Source organism: Adiantum capillus-veneris, chromosome 28 (assembly GCF_014529385.1).
Source record: "Adiantum capillus-veneris isolate H3 chromosome 28, ASM1452938v2, whole genome shotgun sequence".
NCBI lineage: Eukaryota > Viridiplantae > Streptophyta > Polypodiopsida > Polypodiales > Pteridaceae > Adiantum > Adiantum capillus-veneris.
Genome location: NC_140958.1, coordinates 32551288 through 32569685, shown reverse-complemented (window position 1 = coordinate 32569685; position 18398 = coordinate 32551288).

Below are 18398 nucleotides of genomic sequence, written 5' to 3'. Positions count from 1 at the left end.
ATGTGCAAATGTGGAGTGTGCATAGTGCATGGTACCTAAAAGATTACAATGTCATATGTACAAAGCTATTACAATAGCAAAGAATCTAATCTAGAAAGAGTGAGGCCGAAGCAACTCCAAGCTCCGAGCGCAAGAGGATGAAACGTGACTCATGGAGGCCTTTGGTCCAAATGTCTGTAATCATCTGGTCACTTGGACAGTGTTCAACCATAATGGTTCCTTTGTGTACTTCATACCTGACATAATGATAATGGATAGCAATGTGCTTTGACTTATTATGTTGAACATAGGCTTTTGCAAGACTAATAGCACTTTGGTTGTCACACCGCAAGGGTGTGCTAGAAAGAGGAGAGTGACCAATATCAACCAGCATTTGTCGAAGCCAAATCAACTCACGAGCTGCAAGTGATGCCGCAACATATTCTGACTCAGTCGTAGAAACTGCAACACAACGTTGTTTCTTGCTGGTCCAAGAAACAAGACAACCATTTATAAAGAAGCAGTTTCCACTAGTAGATCGCATAGATAAATGTGAGCTTGCCCAGTTTGCATCTGTGTAACCCAAAAGAGAAAGAGATTGCATAGAATCCGATGTGAGTTGTCGTCGATAGACTAAACCAAAATCTGTAGTGCCTTTCAAGTATTTCAATACACGCTTTGCAGCATACCAATGCTTAAGAGAAGGACATGCAAGATGTTGTCCAAGATAATTAGCAGCAAACAGAATATCAAGACGAGTGTTCATGCCAACAAACTGAAGACATCCAGTCACGTTAGCATAAGGTTGATTTGTGACAAGTTGACCGCCATTGTCAGAAGTGTTCTTCATAGAGCTCGCAAGACAAGGTGTGTTGGCTGAATGTGTAGATTCCATACCAAATTTTTGAATAGTATCTGCAATAAACTTTGGCTGTCGAAGGAATAAAATACCTTTTGTACGGTTACGTTGGATTTGAATGCCAAGACAAGAGTGAATCTCTCCAAGATCCACCATATCAAATGCAAAAGGCAATAACTTTTTCACTTGCTGAAGAAATCCCAAATCATTGGAAACAAGGATGGTATCATCCACATAAAGAGCGAGAATCACAAAACTGCTACCTTGGCGTTTTATGTATAAGCTGGGGTCTGACGAGCAAGAGATGAATCCTTTAGAGGTGAGAAAAAAATCAAATTTTGTATACCAGGCTCGCGAAGCTTGTTTGAGACCATATAGTGCCTTATGGAGTTGAGCAACAAGGTCTTCTTTACCTGGAATAACAAACCCTTCTGGTTGTTCCATATAAATTTCCTCTTCCAAGTCACCATTAAGAAAATCAGTTTGCACATCCATTTGATGAGCTTCTAAATCAAATTGAATAGCAAATGTCAATAAAACTCGAACACTTGTAATGCGAACAACTGGTGAAAAAGTCTCTTGATAATCAACACCAACTACTTGGTAGTAACCTTTTGCAACTAAACGTGCCTTGAACTTGTCAAAAGATCCATCTTCTTTTACTTTTGTCTTATACACCCACTTACATTTAATAGTTGTACGACCAGGAGGTAATTCAGTTAGTATCCATGTACCTTTAGAGATAAGAGAATCGTACTCTGCTTCCATAGCCTCTTTCCATTGACCCTTTTGTGGTGAAGAGATAGCTTCATCATAAGTAACGGGATCTTCAGAAGTAGAAAAAGCATTATCAGCAATATCGTCATCATAAACATGACATGAGCCATGTTCAAAATCAATAGGCAGATCAACAAAAATATCAATATTATCATTGGCAACATTTGGAATGGATGGTCGTGAAGAGGAAAGTTGCTCTATAGGAAGAGTTTCATCTTCTAAAAGAAATGGAAAAGCCTGAAGCAATGATTTAGTATCATCAGAATCATCCATGGACCATGAGCCTCCCATAAGTTGTTCGTTAAAAGTAGCATCATGATTCACAATTACTTTCTTGGAGGAAGGGTCATAGAATTTGTAGCCTTTGGAAGTGTCAGAATATCCAATAAAAATAACTTTAACACTAGAATGGTAACCTAACGGGACATAAAAGTGTCCTTTCAGGGTTTTGGGAAAAATTCCAAAACCATAGTAGATCCACTCCTTTTGAAAAATCCTTTCATGAGCTTATAGTTCAATAGCTACTACATATGGAAAAAATGAGAAACTTGTAATTTTTCTCATCCCTTGGTCACTACAAGCCTCCAAAGTTGATGGACCAATGCATTTTGCCGAAAACAATAATTTCTTACGTTGATTGCATATAAATAAGAGTGGGGATTTTTGTAGGACATGAGATAAAATGCCCCATTAACTTCGATGGGTTGGTGACCAAAACATATGGTTGCTTTTACCTCACTAATTTTTTTTTGGGAAAAAAAAAGGTACAAAAAAGTTGCATTTTTGCCATTCTGCGGACCTATCATCAAAGTTTCTTTAGTCACCCTCAATACAGATACTATATACATGTTTTCTTATTTCCCTTTGGGCCTTTGGATCCAAAAGGAGCCATGGAGCATGTCAAAAGGATAATGGATCTCTTACAATTGGAACCTTGGGGGCAATGATAAAGTGCTAAATACAATAAACATGAAAAAACTGGGTTTAGCATTATGACCTCTAGAAACCCATAGAAACTACTCAATCTAGCGCAGTTTGTAGTGTATGATTAGATATGGTTACTACCTACAAAATACACACAATTGGCCTAAGAAACTAGCAATATTGAGAAAGTTATACTTGCTACTCTAAAATGTATCGTATTCTGCAGTAATCAAAAAACTCAACCATCATCATATTGTATGCTTTATAGCATATTAGGTCCCCCAAAACTCAAGGAAGATTAGCTTTATGTTATACATTACACTTACACAATCAAAATTGAATCTGGATATCAAGAAAGCCACCAAAAAAATCATAAAAGTGCTGATTTTGGCCAAAAAACAGGATTATGCAATTCTTGTAAATTAGTTATTACTTTCAATTTTAACACTTAGCTCTCCCTACAAGCATCAAAACATGTTGATAACTATGAAGGCCTAACCTCTAGCCATCTAAACCTCACAAACATGAAGTTTAGAGTGGTATAGTTGCCAAAAATTGAAAAAAAGCCAAAAACGGGACCCGTTTTTTCACACAGTTTAGGTTCAAAAATGTTGTGCACGAGTAAGGTTAATGGTGAGATCGATACTCCAAAAAAAATGCTAAGTTTTTTTCATCTCATAAGGCAACTTTGTGTATATATAGCACCTAGAAATTCATTTTCATACTCTTCAAATAATTCAAGCAAAATGGTCACTTAATAGGACACAAAAGTGTCCAAGGACATAAAAGTGTCATGTTACCATTCTAGTCTTAAGACCAGGAGCATCAACATTTGTTCGTGTTTCTTTGGGAACATGAATATAAGCAATACATCCAAAGTTTTGAAAATGAGATACAGAAGGAATGTCACCTGTCCATGCTGTGATGGGTATCTTACCAGAGGGTGCAGTAGTAGGAAGATGATTCTGAATAAATGTTGTTGTCAAAGTAGCTTCAGCCCAGAAAACACGAGATAAGCCATAATGAATCAACATACATCTTACAGCATTGAGAATAGTGCGATTCTTTCGTTCAGCAACACCGTTCTGTTGAGGCGAATATGGAATAGTGTGTTCATGATGAATTCCACTATCAACACAGTAACTCACAAAATCTCGAGAAACATATTCGCCTCCATTGTCACTACGAAGCTCTTAAGGCGACGACCAGTTTGAAGTTCTGCAGCCTTGTGGAATTGTTTGAAAACAAATAAGGCTTCAGATTTTTGTCTAAGTAGAAATACAGTCGTATACCTTGAGAAATCATCAATGAAAGTAATGAAGTAGCTATATTGTGATCTCAAAGAAGGTAGAGATCCACATATATCAGTATGAACAAGATCCAATATGTCATGAGAATGAGTTGTATTTGAAAGAGGAAAGGGTTTACGATTGTGTTTCCCAAGAGCACAAAATTCACAAATTCCCATATAGGGATGGGCTTTAAGATCCATGCCATGAACAAGATCACGACGTTGAAGATCAAGGAGTTTTGAGAAATCAGCATGAACAAAACGGTGATGCCATACTTTGCAATCATGATCACCTGGAGCAGTGACAATATTTGCTACAGCATCGTTGAGAGAGAGTTCAAACAAATTACCGTTTCGAGGAGCAGTGGCTATAGTCTGTCCATCTTTCTCAATTCGGCATTTGGTATGATCAAATCCAACAAACAGACCAAGATCAACAAGTCTAGCAACTGAAAGAAGATTACGTTGAAGATCTGGTACATGTAATACTCCTCACAAAATTCGAGTGGAAGAAGATAAGGTACCAAGATATAAGTCTCCAATACCCTTTACTTGACAAGTAGTATCGTCAGCAAGATAAACAACACGTTGAACTGGCAGTGGATGATAGTTATGGAGCCACTTAGACTAATATGTCATATTTCCTGTAGCACCAGAATCGACAATAAAAAGTGATCCATCACGTACATGAAGTATTCTGTCTAGAGAAACTGAATATACGACGTAGCTTGTTTCTGGTACAATGTTGTTTCGATGTTCAGTAGCATATGCTCTATTCCGATCTGTGTCGAATCGACGCTTATAGCACATATGAGTGGGATTATCAGATCGTCCACAATATTCACAACAAGAAGAAGAAGAGTCTCTAGATAAACGTGGTTGTTTTGTGGTAATATTGTGTTCTTTATCATATTGACATGCCCAACAATCATCTTCAGTATGGCCATTTCTGTTGCAGTAAGAACATTGCTTATTAGAAAATTTGAGATGAGAGAAAATATTACCGCGACGGCCACCTCTGCAGTTTCCTCGTTGAAATGGACTGCTTCGAGCATAAAAAACACGTTCCATCTGTTGTGACTCAGTCTCCTCTTGTGAAATCATAGCTGTATCGTGACCAGCATTCCGACGTTCTTGACGTTGAGAGTATTCAATTAAAGACATGCAGGCTTGGTCGAAATCAAGACCATCTTTATTAGAGAGAATAGTAACAATGTTATCATAAGAAGAGTACTTCACCGTATCAAGGACAAGTGTAATCGGTTGCTTTTGTGGAACAGGATCACCAGCAGCAACAAGTTGATTAATAATAGATTTGAAAGATTCAATATGTCCCGTCATGGTAGTACCAACTTCATATTGTAACTTGTTAAGCAACCCTCTCAAATAAAGTATTTCTGTAACAGATTTCTTCTGAAAGTTTTCAATAAGGTACTTCCATACGTCGTGGGAAGTAGGTAGTTCATACATATCAAGCAAAAGGGAATCAATAAGAGCAGAAAGAATATACCGACGAGCTGCTTTATCACGTCGTTGCCAATCCGTATAGGCAACATTCCAATCTTCAAATATAGGTCCTTCAGTGATAAGCACGTTATCATTATCTGTATCAACAGGCTGAGGCGGACAAACACGATTTCCAAGAACAACATCAGAGAGTTCATCGCCTTCAACAATTAACAACATCTTTGCTTTCCAGCCTGGAAATCCTTGACCTTGGAAAGGAGGAACAGAACGCTGGCCAGAAGGAAAGCCGTTGACGAGAATATTCATATCCATATCTTGTTGCGATAAGATGTATAAGATAAGATCGTAGAATCTGCACACCATATATGGTGAAGGCTGCAATTGAGAATGAGAGAGATATGAGTACTGCGTTCTGTCAACGATAAACGTAAGAAGGATGCTCAAGGAACGTCCAAAGATGTGAGAGACGTCACCCAAAAAAGGCAGGGTATAGAAAAAAGCTAAATCTTCTCGAAAAAGTTAACGCCAAAATAAGAAAAACGATCGCGGACGCTTCACGAAGAAGTAGGACGAAGAAAGCTACGTCAAGCTCAATTGCAGTAAAAACAACATAACTTTCTACTGCGAACTCCGATTGACGCAAACCTAGAACTCAAATCGAAGAGCTCGAGGAGACGAACAAGTTTTGGATGAAAAGTGCCATTGCGCTATGCTCCATCGTGCTTTTCCCGTTTCTCCAAATTTTGAGCAGAATAGCAAGAAAAATTGAGATGAAGTTCAAGGTGTCATCAACAAGAAAACGTAATCAACGATTAGATTGATTAGAAATAAATGCCACATAAAACACTAATCATATTCTTCTTAACACAAAACAACCAATGTTAACAAGAATCAATGCTCAAAAATAAAATTTGTAGCAATTTTGAATCTTACATGCGAATCGCATACACATACTGTTGTGTCACCATGAATTGAATCGGCGCGTGATCATTACCGCTCTGATACCATGTTGAGATGTAGAGAGAAAGAGAGAGAGACGAGACAAGAGACACACCATATACGCTCCCAAAGACTGATTCATATTGAGGACAAGATACAAATATATAGGTGAGACCAAGTTCAGTAGAGTGAGCCATATATAGCTTCCAACAGGGGTTACACTAGTAGGAGGAATGATAGGTTTCCTACTCTCAATTGAATGATCACTCTCTCTTATAATGGCATAGAGCTCCCTTGCTAATCACCCCTAATACAACACATACATATGCATAAGCCAATGAGATTCCACTCAAGATCTCCTTATCAAGAGATTGAGCTTGGCTTCTCAAGCTATAGCATAGTGCTCTTGCTTAGGGCTTCCCCCTTTTGGCTAGCTACACCCTCCTTTTATAGAAATTTTGAGGGCTAGGGTTACTCCTCTAACCATGGTTGGGTTATATTTTCAGCACTTTATCTAATTTCTTTTGCTTGGAATTATCAAGAAGTTAGTGGGGATAGATGAAGAAAAGAGAGAGGAGAGAAATGGAGGTGATAGGACTTTTCATAGTAGGTTAGTGTTAGTAAATTAGTAGAGTTAGTATTTTTATTAATTTACAAATGGAATTGGATATTTACAATGGGAGTATCCATGTATAATAAAAATAAGGAAGAAAAAGTCTTAAGAGGTAAGAAAAGATGGATTTCTTACAATGTTGATGCTCCAAGTGTCTTGAGTAGGGCCAATTTTGACGCTTGTGACGGTCCACTAGCTTTGACGTACGTTTTTTCTCCATATTGACCTTCCTTGGGAGCCAAGGTTATTGAAGATGAGTAATCAATCACCATGATGCTATTTTTCAAGAGAAGAGGCTGAATTTTGTGGTTTTTTTTATAGATAAAGGTAATTTGGAGGAGGAAAAATGAGACTAGGTGGTCAATGTTGGGATGGAAGTGTGTGTAGGAAGCATGAGTTCACCATGGTTTCTCTTATTCTTAAAGTTGAGGAGAAGGTGAGTAGGGTATAGAGAGAAGTGGTGAGAGATGTGGGGAGGAGGAGTGGAGAACTGTGTGTGAAAGAGGAAAATGATAAAGTGGAAGAGGGAGTGTGGCTGCATAACATGGGCAAACTGGGGTCCACCAATAAAATCATAGCTCACAGCTCGTAGCTCAAAAAACTATGACAAACTTTGAGGCAAAATTTCAACTAATGTGCTACAATTCTTGTCTTTATCACCTTTTCAAATTCGAAGAGCAAGTGGTCTTTAAAAATTCAGCAAAACCGACTCTTATTTTCCACTACACAAAGTCCTTGTGGGGTCCTTCTTTGGATGATTCTTTTGAATGCCTCCAAAAGTGAGCCCTCAATAATGCATGCATGCATGCCACATATCCCTGACCTTGTTTTGTAAATCTATAATTGAAGATATTGTTGAGATCATGATATAAGTGAATAGTACAACTAAGGAAATCAAATATTGAGGAGTCTAAAAAATATGTACATGTCAAAATATAAATAATATAGGTGGAAAAATGTAAAGGGATCAACTTTAAAAGTAAACCTCTCTCATTATGAGGCTACCATAAAAAGATAAATATTTTTGGTGTTCTAATTTATGAGAGTAAAAGAGAATAGATGTAGGAAGGAAAAATATCACAATAGTGAAAAAATATACACATAAATAAAAATAGTTTTCTTGGATTTTTATTGGAGTGGAGTTACACCAAAAATAAGAGAATCTTGCATGAAATTATTTCTATAAGGAATAAAGAGTATGCAAAATGGTCAGAAAATTTATGGTAGTGGTGAGTCAATGTACATAGCATAAATAACGCACACCTTGGTAGAAATATTTAAATAAATACCAAAATAATTATAAAAAATCATTTATTTAGGCCCTATATACAATGAAATATTTACACACAAAGAGGCCATAATATACTTTTATTTTTTATCTTTTTGTTTATTTTTGGCTCAACTAGCCCAGTGACTAGCTAATTGAAGGTTTTTTAAGAAGATATGGGGAAAGTTCCCTAACTCACACACACCTATGTACAGTGAAATGGTAGGGATAGCCACAGTCTTTGGGTGATTTTGGTAGGGTGAGGTAGCTCACTATGGAAATTTGGATAGCCAAAAAACGGCTATCAGTAGCCCTCCCCCAAGATGATGGTATATTCATGTACCATCATAAAGAAAAAAATTCCAAAGAGAGTGCTTCAGAGTCCTTGGCAAGATCTTCATTGTTTGGCCCCTTGGCATTTTGGTTTGAGTTACACTCATGCTTCATGGAACAATACTTACATGAGATAGCTACCTTTTGACAGATCTCTGGTAGAGCCTTTGGTAGAAGGCGACTCAAATAGGGCTTCAAACGATACCAGTTTACCTTCCTGGAGTGCTCTTTCCCATTCAAGTCCGCAAGCTGATAGTAACTTGAGTTGAAAGCCTTTTTGACTATGTATGGCCCCTGCCATCTAGCTTCAAATTTGGCATCAAAAAATTTATCGAGTCGATTGTTATACCTTAGCACAAGATCTCCTTCATTGATGCCTTTGTCCTTCAGTTTCTTGTCAAGCTTCTCCTTCACCTGTGTAGCTTTCCTCTTGTAGCACTTGTATGTTGCTTCTCTTTTCCACTCAAGCTCAGCTAAGGTAAGAAGTCCATCCATCCATGCTTCTTGATCATCTTGTGCTGCTTTGCCATGAAGTTGCATTGTTGGAATGTTGAGTTCAATTGGCTTTAACACTAGAATGGTAACAGGACACTTTTATGTCCTTGGACACTTTTGTGTCGTGTTAAGTGACCATTTTTCTTGAATTATTTGAAGAGTATGAAAATGAATTTCTAGGTGCTATATATCCACAAAGTTGCCTTATGAGCTGAAAAAAACTTAGCATTTTTTTTTAGTATTGATCTCACCATTAACCTTACTCTTGCACAACATTTTTGAACCTAAACTGTGTGAAAAAACGGGTCCTGTTTTTGGCTTTTTTTCAATTGTTGGCAACTATACCACTCTAAACTTCATGTTTGTGAGGTTTAAATGGCTAGAGGTTAGGCCTTCATAGTTCTCAATATGTTTTGATGCTTGTAGGGAGAGCTAAGTGTTAAAATTGAAAGTTATGACCAATTTACAAGAATTGCATAATCCTGTTTTTCGGCCGAAATTAGCACTTTTATGATTTTTTTGGTGGCTTTCTTGATATCCAAATTCAATTTTGATTGTGTAATTGTAATGTATAATATAAAGCTAATCTGCCTTGAGTTTTGGGGGACCTAATATGCTATGTAGCATAGTATATAATGATGGTTGAGTTTTTTGATTGCTAAAGAATACGATACATTTTAGAGTAGCAAGTATAAATTTCTCAATATTGCTAGTTTCTTAGGCCAATTGTGTGTATTTTGTAGGTAGTGAATATATCTAATCATAGACTACAAACTTGGCTAGATATTGAGTAGTTTCTATGGGTTTCTAGAGGTCATAATGCTAAACCCAGTTTTTTCATGTTTGCTGTATTTAGCACTTTATTATTGCCCCCAAGGTTCCAATTGTAAGAGATCCATTATCCTTTTGACATGCTCCATGGCTCCTTTTGAATCTGGAGGCCCAAAGGGAACTAAGAAAACATGTATATAGTATCTGTATTAAGCGCGACTATAGAAACTTTGATGATAGGTCCGCAGAATGGCAAAGATGCAACTTTTTGTACCTATTTCTTTTTCCCAAAAAAAATTAGTGAGGTAAAAGCAACCATATGTTTTGGTCACCAACCCATTGAAGTTAACAGGGCATTTTATCTCATGTCCTACAAAAATCTCCACTCTTATTTATATGCAATCAACCATAAGAAATTGTTGTTTTGGGCAAAATGCACTGGTCCATCAACTTTGGAGGCTTGTAGTGACCAAGGGATGACAAAAATTACAAGTTTCTCATTTTTCCCATATGTAGTAGTTATTGAACTATAAGCTCATGAAAGGATTTTTCAAAATGAGTGGATCTACTATGGTTTTGGAAATTTTTCCCAAAACCCTGAAAGAACACTTTTATGTCCTGTTAGGTTACCATTCTAGTGTTAAATCCTCTTCACCATAGACTAAGTGAAATGGTGTGAACTGCGTGGCTTCCCTATATGTGGTTTGATACGCCCACAAGGCACCATCCAAGAAGTCATCCCACAATTTCGTCTTGTTCTTTACCATCTTTCTAATGATGCCTACAATGACACCATTAGCTTTTTCTATCAAACCATTCGACTGGGGATAGTAGGGTGTACTATGACAATGTAGAATGTGAAGTTCTTCACAGACTTCTGTGAGCAAGCGCTTTCTAAACCCTGGACCATTATCAGAAACAATCTCCAAAGGTGTGCCAAATCTACAACAAATGTGAGTGTAGACAAATTTGCTCATTGTCCTCTCATTTACCTTTGCCACACTTTGTGCTTCCACCCAACTAGTCATATAGTCTACGGGTGAAAGCATGTTAACCTGTCGCGCTTTTTGTGCTAGTTAGCAGTTTCAAGTTAGCACATCTTTGAAAATTTGGGCATCCGGTAAATTTTTTACAAATAATATCAAAATTTGTCGGAGGTTGTACATTTGGATTCCTTGTTTTAAGTGCTTTCTATTGATATATCATATGTCATAGATCTTGGAGATGTAGCTCAAGTTATTGTACTAGTTAGCATATGTCAAAATTGTGCTAGTTAGCATTGTCCGGGATATGGAAAAGCATGACAAGTTAACATGCTTTCACCCCTACAGCCACTAGAATGTAGAGTTTACCATTTTTTATCCTAGGCAGAGGAACCATAGCATCAATGCCCCACTTTTCAAAGGGTCCATTTGCAAGCACAATTTGCCTTGGACCATAAACCAATGAATTTTGTAGTACTCAAGATGAAGGAAGGAGATGCTACCTATTGAATGTTATTGGGGAGGCCTTGGTCAGTCTAGCCAAGGTAAAACAGGTAATCACTATTCCTATGTTGGGAAGAAATCATATTCCTGGCAAAGAAAGGCCATTGTTTGCTCAATCACTTAAACTTGCTGAAGAAGTAGAAGATGAGGAAGAGGAATCCTTTTTGCAGGCTAATTTGACTGTTGTTCCAATTTCTGTGGTGGATATTGCAGATATCTTACAAAAAGAACAGGAACCTCAAGAGATTGTTGATGAACCTGTTATGGGTCTGGAAATTTAGGGATCCAACATATTTAAGTTAATGGATCAAAGTGTATCTTCTAGTACCAAATAAGAAGTTCAACAAGAATAAAACGATGCGAGAGACCTGGTGGACAAGATCTATAACAAGAGGTTTGGTGGCTCTAAAAGAGTTCAACAAGATGAACTAAAGGAGTTGAATTTGGGAACTGAGGATGATCCTAAAATGGTCAATGTCAGTATTTATGTGAATGGAGAATTTCTACAGGATTTGTTGCAGTTGTTGTTGGAATTTAAGGATGTATCTGCTTGGGATTACTCATATGTCAAAGGAATTAATCCAATGTTACATCAGCATCATATTAATATGAGAGAAGATGCAGTTTTGATTGTGCAGCAAAGGTATAGGATGAACCCTACTTTGCTCAATAGGTCAAGCAGAAAATTGATAAGATATTGGCACTTGGGTTTATCAAACCAATCCATGAGGTTACATGGTTATCACCAATCATTGTGGTACCAAAGATGAATGGAAAGATTAGAGTATGTGTTGACTACACAAAGTTAACTGCAGCTACTATTATTGATCCTTTTCCACTGCCGTTTTGTGATGACATATTGGATGCAGTAGCAGGGAAGGAGATGTATAGTTTTTTGGATGGTTTCTCAGTGTACAATCAAATTAAAGTTGCTAAGGAGGATCGTCACAAAACAGCCTTCATAACAGATTGGGGAGCTTTTGCATCTACAGTTATGAATTTTGGTCTCAAGAATGGACCACCATCATTCAATTTTACAGCTTATAAAACATTTGAGCCTTATTTGTAGGATTTTATGAGGGTTTTTGTGGATGACTTCTCAGTTTTTGGTTAAATGGATTTACATCTTCAGCATCTAAAGTTGTGTTTTGAAAGGTGTCGGATGTTCAGATTATCCTTGAATCCTTACAAAAGTGTAATGGCTGTAACAAGTGGTTTCTTGTTAGGCCATGTGGTATCTCAGGAAGGCATGTCCTTCGATGTAAAGAAGATTGAGGTGATTCAATCAGCTCAAGCACCTAACAATGTCAAATAATTAAGCAGGTCTGTGGGATAGGTCAAATGGCATAGTAGGTACATCAGATACTTAGCCAATGTATGCATGCCTCTTACTCACTTGACCAAAAAACATGTAGATTTTGTATGGTCTAAAACTCAAGAAAAATCATTTCAGATGTTAAATAAAATGTTGTCAGTTGCTCCTATATTACAACCTCTTGATTGGGTATTACCATTCCATGTTTTTGTTGATGCCTCGAATGTAGCTATTGGAGCTGTTTTGCTGCAGGAAAAAACCCATGGGTGGTTCCCACATATATATTATGCAAGAAAAGTGTTAACCTCTGCTGAGAGGAATTATGCAGTTACTAAGAGAGAAACTTTAGGGATGGTTTATGCTGTGATTAAGTTCAGCATTACCTTTTATGCAATCGGGTTATATTTCATGTTGACCATCAAGATTTTGTTATACCTTATCGAGAAGACTTTACTTACAGGAAGGTCGGCAAGGTGGATGTTGTTGTTACAGGAGTTTGACTTTGTAATTTTTCATACAACTGGAAAAGAGCATGCCATAGTTGACTATCTAAGTCAGATTGAGACAGGAGAACAACCTATAAGTGTTTAGGATTATGAATTATTTGAAGTTCAGGGTTCTATTACTGATTCATGGTATGACCAAATGATGATTTTTTTAACTGATGGAATCGTGTGCCAATTGAGTTTTCTAAAGACCAAAGGAGGAAACTTGCTCTTACTAGCAGACTGTTTTTGGTTATCGCTAGATCCTTGTATAGAAAAAGAATTGATCATGTAATTAGGAGATGTGTACCTGATTTTGAGCAATTAGCTATTTTGCAAGAAGCTTATTTTGGGGTAGCAAGAGGTCATTTTTCAAGAGATATTAGAGGTGAAAGGATTTTACAAGGTGGTTTGTGCTGGCCCATGGTATTGAAGGATGTTCATTCCTATGCAAAAAGTTGTGTGGTATGTCAACAGTTTGGTCAGCCTCATTCTAAGGATAGGATGATAGATCATCCTATTTTACCATTGGAACCATTTTAGAAGTGGGGTATGGATTTTGTTGGACCTGTAAATCCTGCTACTAGTAAGGAGTGCAAGTATATTTTAGTTGCCACTAATTATTGTACTAAGTGGGTGGAATTTGTTTCTTTAAAAGACAACAAAGCTTAGAGTGTAGCTAAGTTCCTGTATTCCAACATTATGACCAAGTTTGGTTGTCCTGTTGAGTTGGTGAGTGATAGGGGGACACATTTTTTGAATGAAGTAATTTCTAAGCTTACAAAAACTCACATGATTATGCACAAAAAATCTAGAGCTTATCATCCCCAGGTCAATGGACAAGCTGAAAGTACTAGCAAAAAACTCATTAAAATTTTGAAGAAGATTGTTCAGGAGAATAAGAAGGATTGGGATGAAAATTTGGATTCTACTTTGTGGTTTTTCAGAACAGCCTTTAAGGTGACAATAGGTATGACTCCTTTTAGATTAGTATATGGTCTTGAGGGTGTGGTTCCTATGGAGTTTGTGGTCCCTAGTCTCAGAGTCACTGCTGAGAAAATGACTCCTAAATTGACAATTTAGCATAGAAGTAAGTATTTGATGCAATTGGAGGAAGGCAGGTTGGTCAGTTCCTACATTACAGAGGTAATTCAGAGAAGAAGGAAAGCTTGGGTGAGTATAAATGTCAAATTCAAAGTTTTGTAGGTTGGAGATTGGATTATGCTTTACAATTCTAGATTGGGTCCTCATCTTGGTAAGCTAAATTCAAGATATAAAGGACCTTATCAGATTGTGCAAGATTTTGGTCAGGGAACATTCATTGTGATAGATGTATTTGGCACTAGAGTAGACAAACTTGTCAATGATTTCAAGTTGAAAAAGTTTTTGGGAAAGCCACCTCATTTGGATTGGCTTAAACCTACTATTGCAAATTCTGCTTGGTGTGATGTTATTGAGTTCTTCCCTCATCGAATGGAGCAGGTCAATATTGAAACTTCATCTCATATTATTGGGTTGCTATTCAGATTTTGGGTTGGATTTTACTGGCTCGGAGTTTACTCCCTCAGAATTTACTATATCGCATTACTATTTATCAAATTTCTTAAAAAATGTTTGGATTTCAAGTTAAGCTTTGAAGAGCGTGCGGATTATTCTCCACTAAAGGACATCATGAGAGTAAGGGAGGAATCAATCAACTCCCTCACTTTCAAACGTTGTGTCTCTTGTGTGGCTAATCACGTCAATTGGTCCTGCATGTATACACACCAACCTTTCAAGCTTTCTTCACCCCCCATGCCTAACTCTAAAGCAGCTCCAGCTCTGAAGCCCTTGCCTGATGACAACCAAGGAGATTCATGCAAGCTGTGATCAAGGCGGAAGGGTGTCAACTTGAGAGTTGATGTTTCTGACCATGAGGATGACATCAAGGTGCTACCAGAAGAAGAATCAGCCCCTTTCTCTTCCAGCAAGATGTTGCAAAGCCTCATGGAGCCTTTTACTGATTTCAAGGTGGAAATTGACTATCAAGCTGAAAGGAATGAAAAGTGGTTAAAATCTATGGGTTTGTATGAGTTTGCCACTTTGCCTTGGAATGAGTGGAAAGCCAATATCTATGCAAAAACTCAGATGGAGCTCTTAAAGAAAACCAAGGGAGCAATCTCAGAGAAGGTCACTCTGAGTCCGGGAGTTATTGCAAAGGTATTTAAGTTACTTTTGACTTTTGTAACTACTGTGCCTAAATGCTCTAACGATGATTTAAAGAAGGAATTTGGTCCAAGGGAGGGTGGTAGACAGTACTTCATGCTTAAGAATGTTGTTTATTGCAGAAGGGAACAACTAAAGTGTTTTTTGTAAAGAGTATGTTTTCTAGCAAAATATGATTATATGTCAAACGATAATTGGGCACCTTTGTATTTTATTGAGAGTGGAGGAAAGGTCAGTTGGGATCATTGGGTCTATGATAGGATTCATGCAGAAATCTTTAGTATTGATAAGAGGAAAACTTAGTGTAGTAGCAGATTGTCTGGATTTTTATCAGCTTTGTTTGCCTTTGCCCTAAAGGTGGATGAATGAGAAGTTTTTGTACCTACTGTCACTCCCATGCTTGAGTCAAATCTAGTGCGGGATCAGGGTAAGATATCTGAGAAATCAGAGATGGTCACAGGTGATTCAGCGAAGTTGATGACTTTGCACGATTTGTTAGAAGCTGGTTATTCTGAACAGGAAGCAAAGCAAGTTTTGACTAGCCTTGAGCATAGATTGATACCAGGTGACTTGTTGAATAATTTGGATGTGAATACTCAAACACCTAGTAGGATAATTGGGAAGACTTTTACCATGCCCAAGAAATGGAAACTGGATGCTTCTATTCATGAAGTAGTCAAATCACTGGATTTTTCTACAGTTGGCCCAAGTACTTCAAGCAAATCTAAAATGAGTATTTTTTTTGTGCCTACAATTGAGGAATAGTTGTAGATTATAGCTAATTATAGAGTGTCCAAGGTCATGTTGCAGCAGTCAAATTTAGTAGAAGCCTTAAAATTGGAGTTAGCCCTTAGGGATGTTTCAAGATTGGACCAGGGCTTTGGAAGGCAGGGTTAATTCTGAGTTAGATCAGATTTTTGTGAGAAATACAGAGTTACAAGTTCAGAATGAGATGTTATAGAAGAGAATAAAGCCTTGGGAAGAATTGGAGAAACAGGTGTTGGCTCACGAAAATATTGTTGTCAATGGGGTAGTTATGGATGAAGGGGATTTAAATGTGGTGAGATAGCAGTTAGTGGAAGGAATGCAAGATGTTTGGAAATCTATGAGGGAGAGATTGACTTATATAGTCAAGTATCCTTATGAGACTATCAAAGCTGGGTTTGTAAGTACCTATGAGTCTGATTTTTTGCAGATTATAGAATAGTTGAAGGAAGAGAAGGAACTTTGTCTAAAGTAGCTCCAAGATTACAAGGAAAAAGAGCAGCACAAGGATGAAGGAATTTTCTTGGGATCAGATTTTGAAAAGAAGGATTTGGTTGATATAGCTGTCCAAACTGTGGAGACAGATGTTCAAGTTCATAATTAAGTAATGAGGAGCATTCAATGGAGGATAAATCTCAACAGGTATTTGCAGCTGTTGAGGATGTTGGAGATCAAAACATGATTGGTGTGTTGGAAGATAAAGCTGTGTTGGAAACAATCCCTAAAATTTTGACTGAAGATGTTCTTAAAGAAGATTCAACAGTTTAGGGTGTTCAAGCTCAAATTTCTGTCTATCTCCTTTTGATCAAGGGATGTGTGGATCCAAGTCGGATTTCAGAGAAATCCACCACCGGATGTGCCATGTGTTGACAAGCACATCAACATGTCACTTTAGTAGTCAATTGGATATGTTTTACTGGTTAATCGGATATGCTCAGCCAAATTGTAATAAGTCAGATTATAGTCACTCGAATTGTAGTGAATTGAATATTTAACAGCTAGTGTGTATCAAGACTGAGGTTGTTTTAACTAGTTTCCAGTGTGAAGCCGTCTATTAGTTTACTCTCCTCTTTGTAGAATTATACTAAAATGGGATGAAGTTATAGCTCGTTTCTTGATGAATGAAGTGATTCTCAGTTCTATTTTGAGTTTCTATATTGTTCTACCTTATCTCTTCTCTGTATTACTTCACTATTTCTAAATGAAATCCTGAGTTTTGTGAGTTTATGGGTAGTGTTATGATTTAATTTTGTCTGTGTTGATGAACCACAACATGACCCTTGTCACATACCTCTCTCATGCACACAATCCTGACTGCTGACTAGGCTTTCTGTCTATTTGGTCGTGCCTATCTCATCGTTTTATGGTGGCTACCTAGATGGCATCTCACTCCTGCCACTCTAGATCATCAATGTCTACGTCCTAGCCGCATACACGCTAGATGGTGCCCCTTAGAGTTATAGGATAGCATACCTTAGGTGCTAGCCCCCCTGAGATGATGCTTAGGGATTTCAAGCTATGTGTGGTGTAGAGGCCACCGTACCTGGCACGTCATTTTTGCCAATCATATTCTTGGTGCCCCCACGGAGGATCCTTTCATGAAACCCTTGAGTTTACAAGACTGAAAACCCTAACCTTTTGTGGATGGATGAATGGTTAGCACGGTTTGCTAATTGGACGACAGAAGAAGAAGAGATCCAAGCACAAGTGGACGAACTTTGCATCTCCATCGAGGCTCGAGTGCGAAGAGTAATGATGATAGATTTACAGTGGGAAAGACAACCAGTATGTAGACTTAGTGGATATACATAGCCCATGTGCCAAGGAGAAGAAGGAGGAGGACAAGACCATGTCCGCAACCTATGACCAACCCACAACAACAAGATGGAGAGAGCTCAACACAGTAGAGAGTCAACACTATTCTACTTTGAGAATTGGGTAACTCAAGTCACTGAGGTATTTATCACAACCAGTTTCCAAGTCGCACCTGATGCTGCATCACAAATAGCGGAAGCACATGCTCACGTCCTCACTAGGGAGACTAGGGATCTACTAAGTCTGTTTCAAGAAAGGACACCACTCTCTTCCACAAGTTTTGACAGCAACTAAGTACCTCTAAGCTTCACACGCGTCAGTGAAACTTTTTGGTAGCAGATTTCTTAGATGAATTTGAAGCAGCATGTGTAGTAAGAAACAAAGTCACTTGCAAGAGGAGAAGATGTGCCCGATTTCCTCAAAAAGGACCGGTTCACGCATGGCTTATGGCCGCTGCTCAAGGAGAAGGTGAAGGGTAGATTCCCGGCTACTTATGAGCTAGCCGTGGAGATTGCTCGCCTTAAGGACAAGAAACCACAGATTAAAGCCCAAGAAAACGAGTCAACAGAAGTAGAAACATCATGTCAGCCTCCAACCATGACAACCACCAC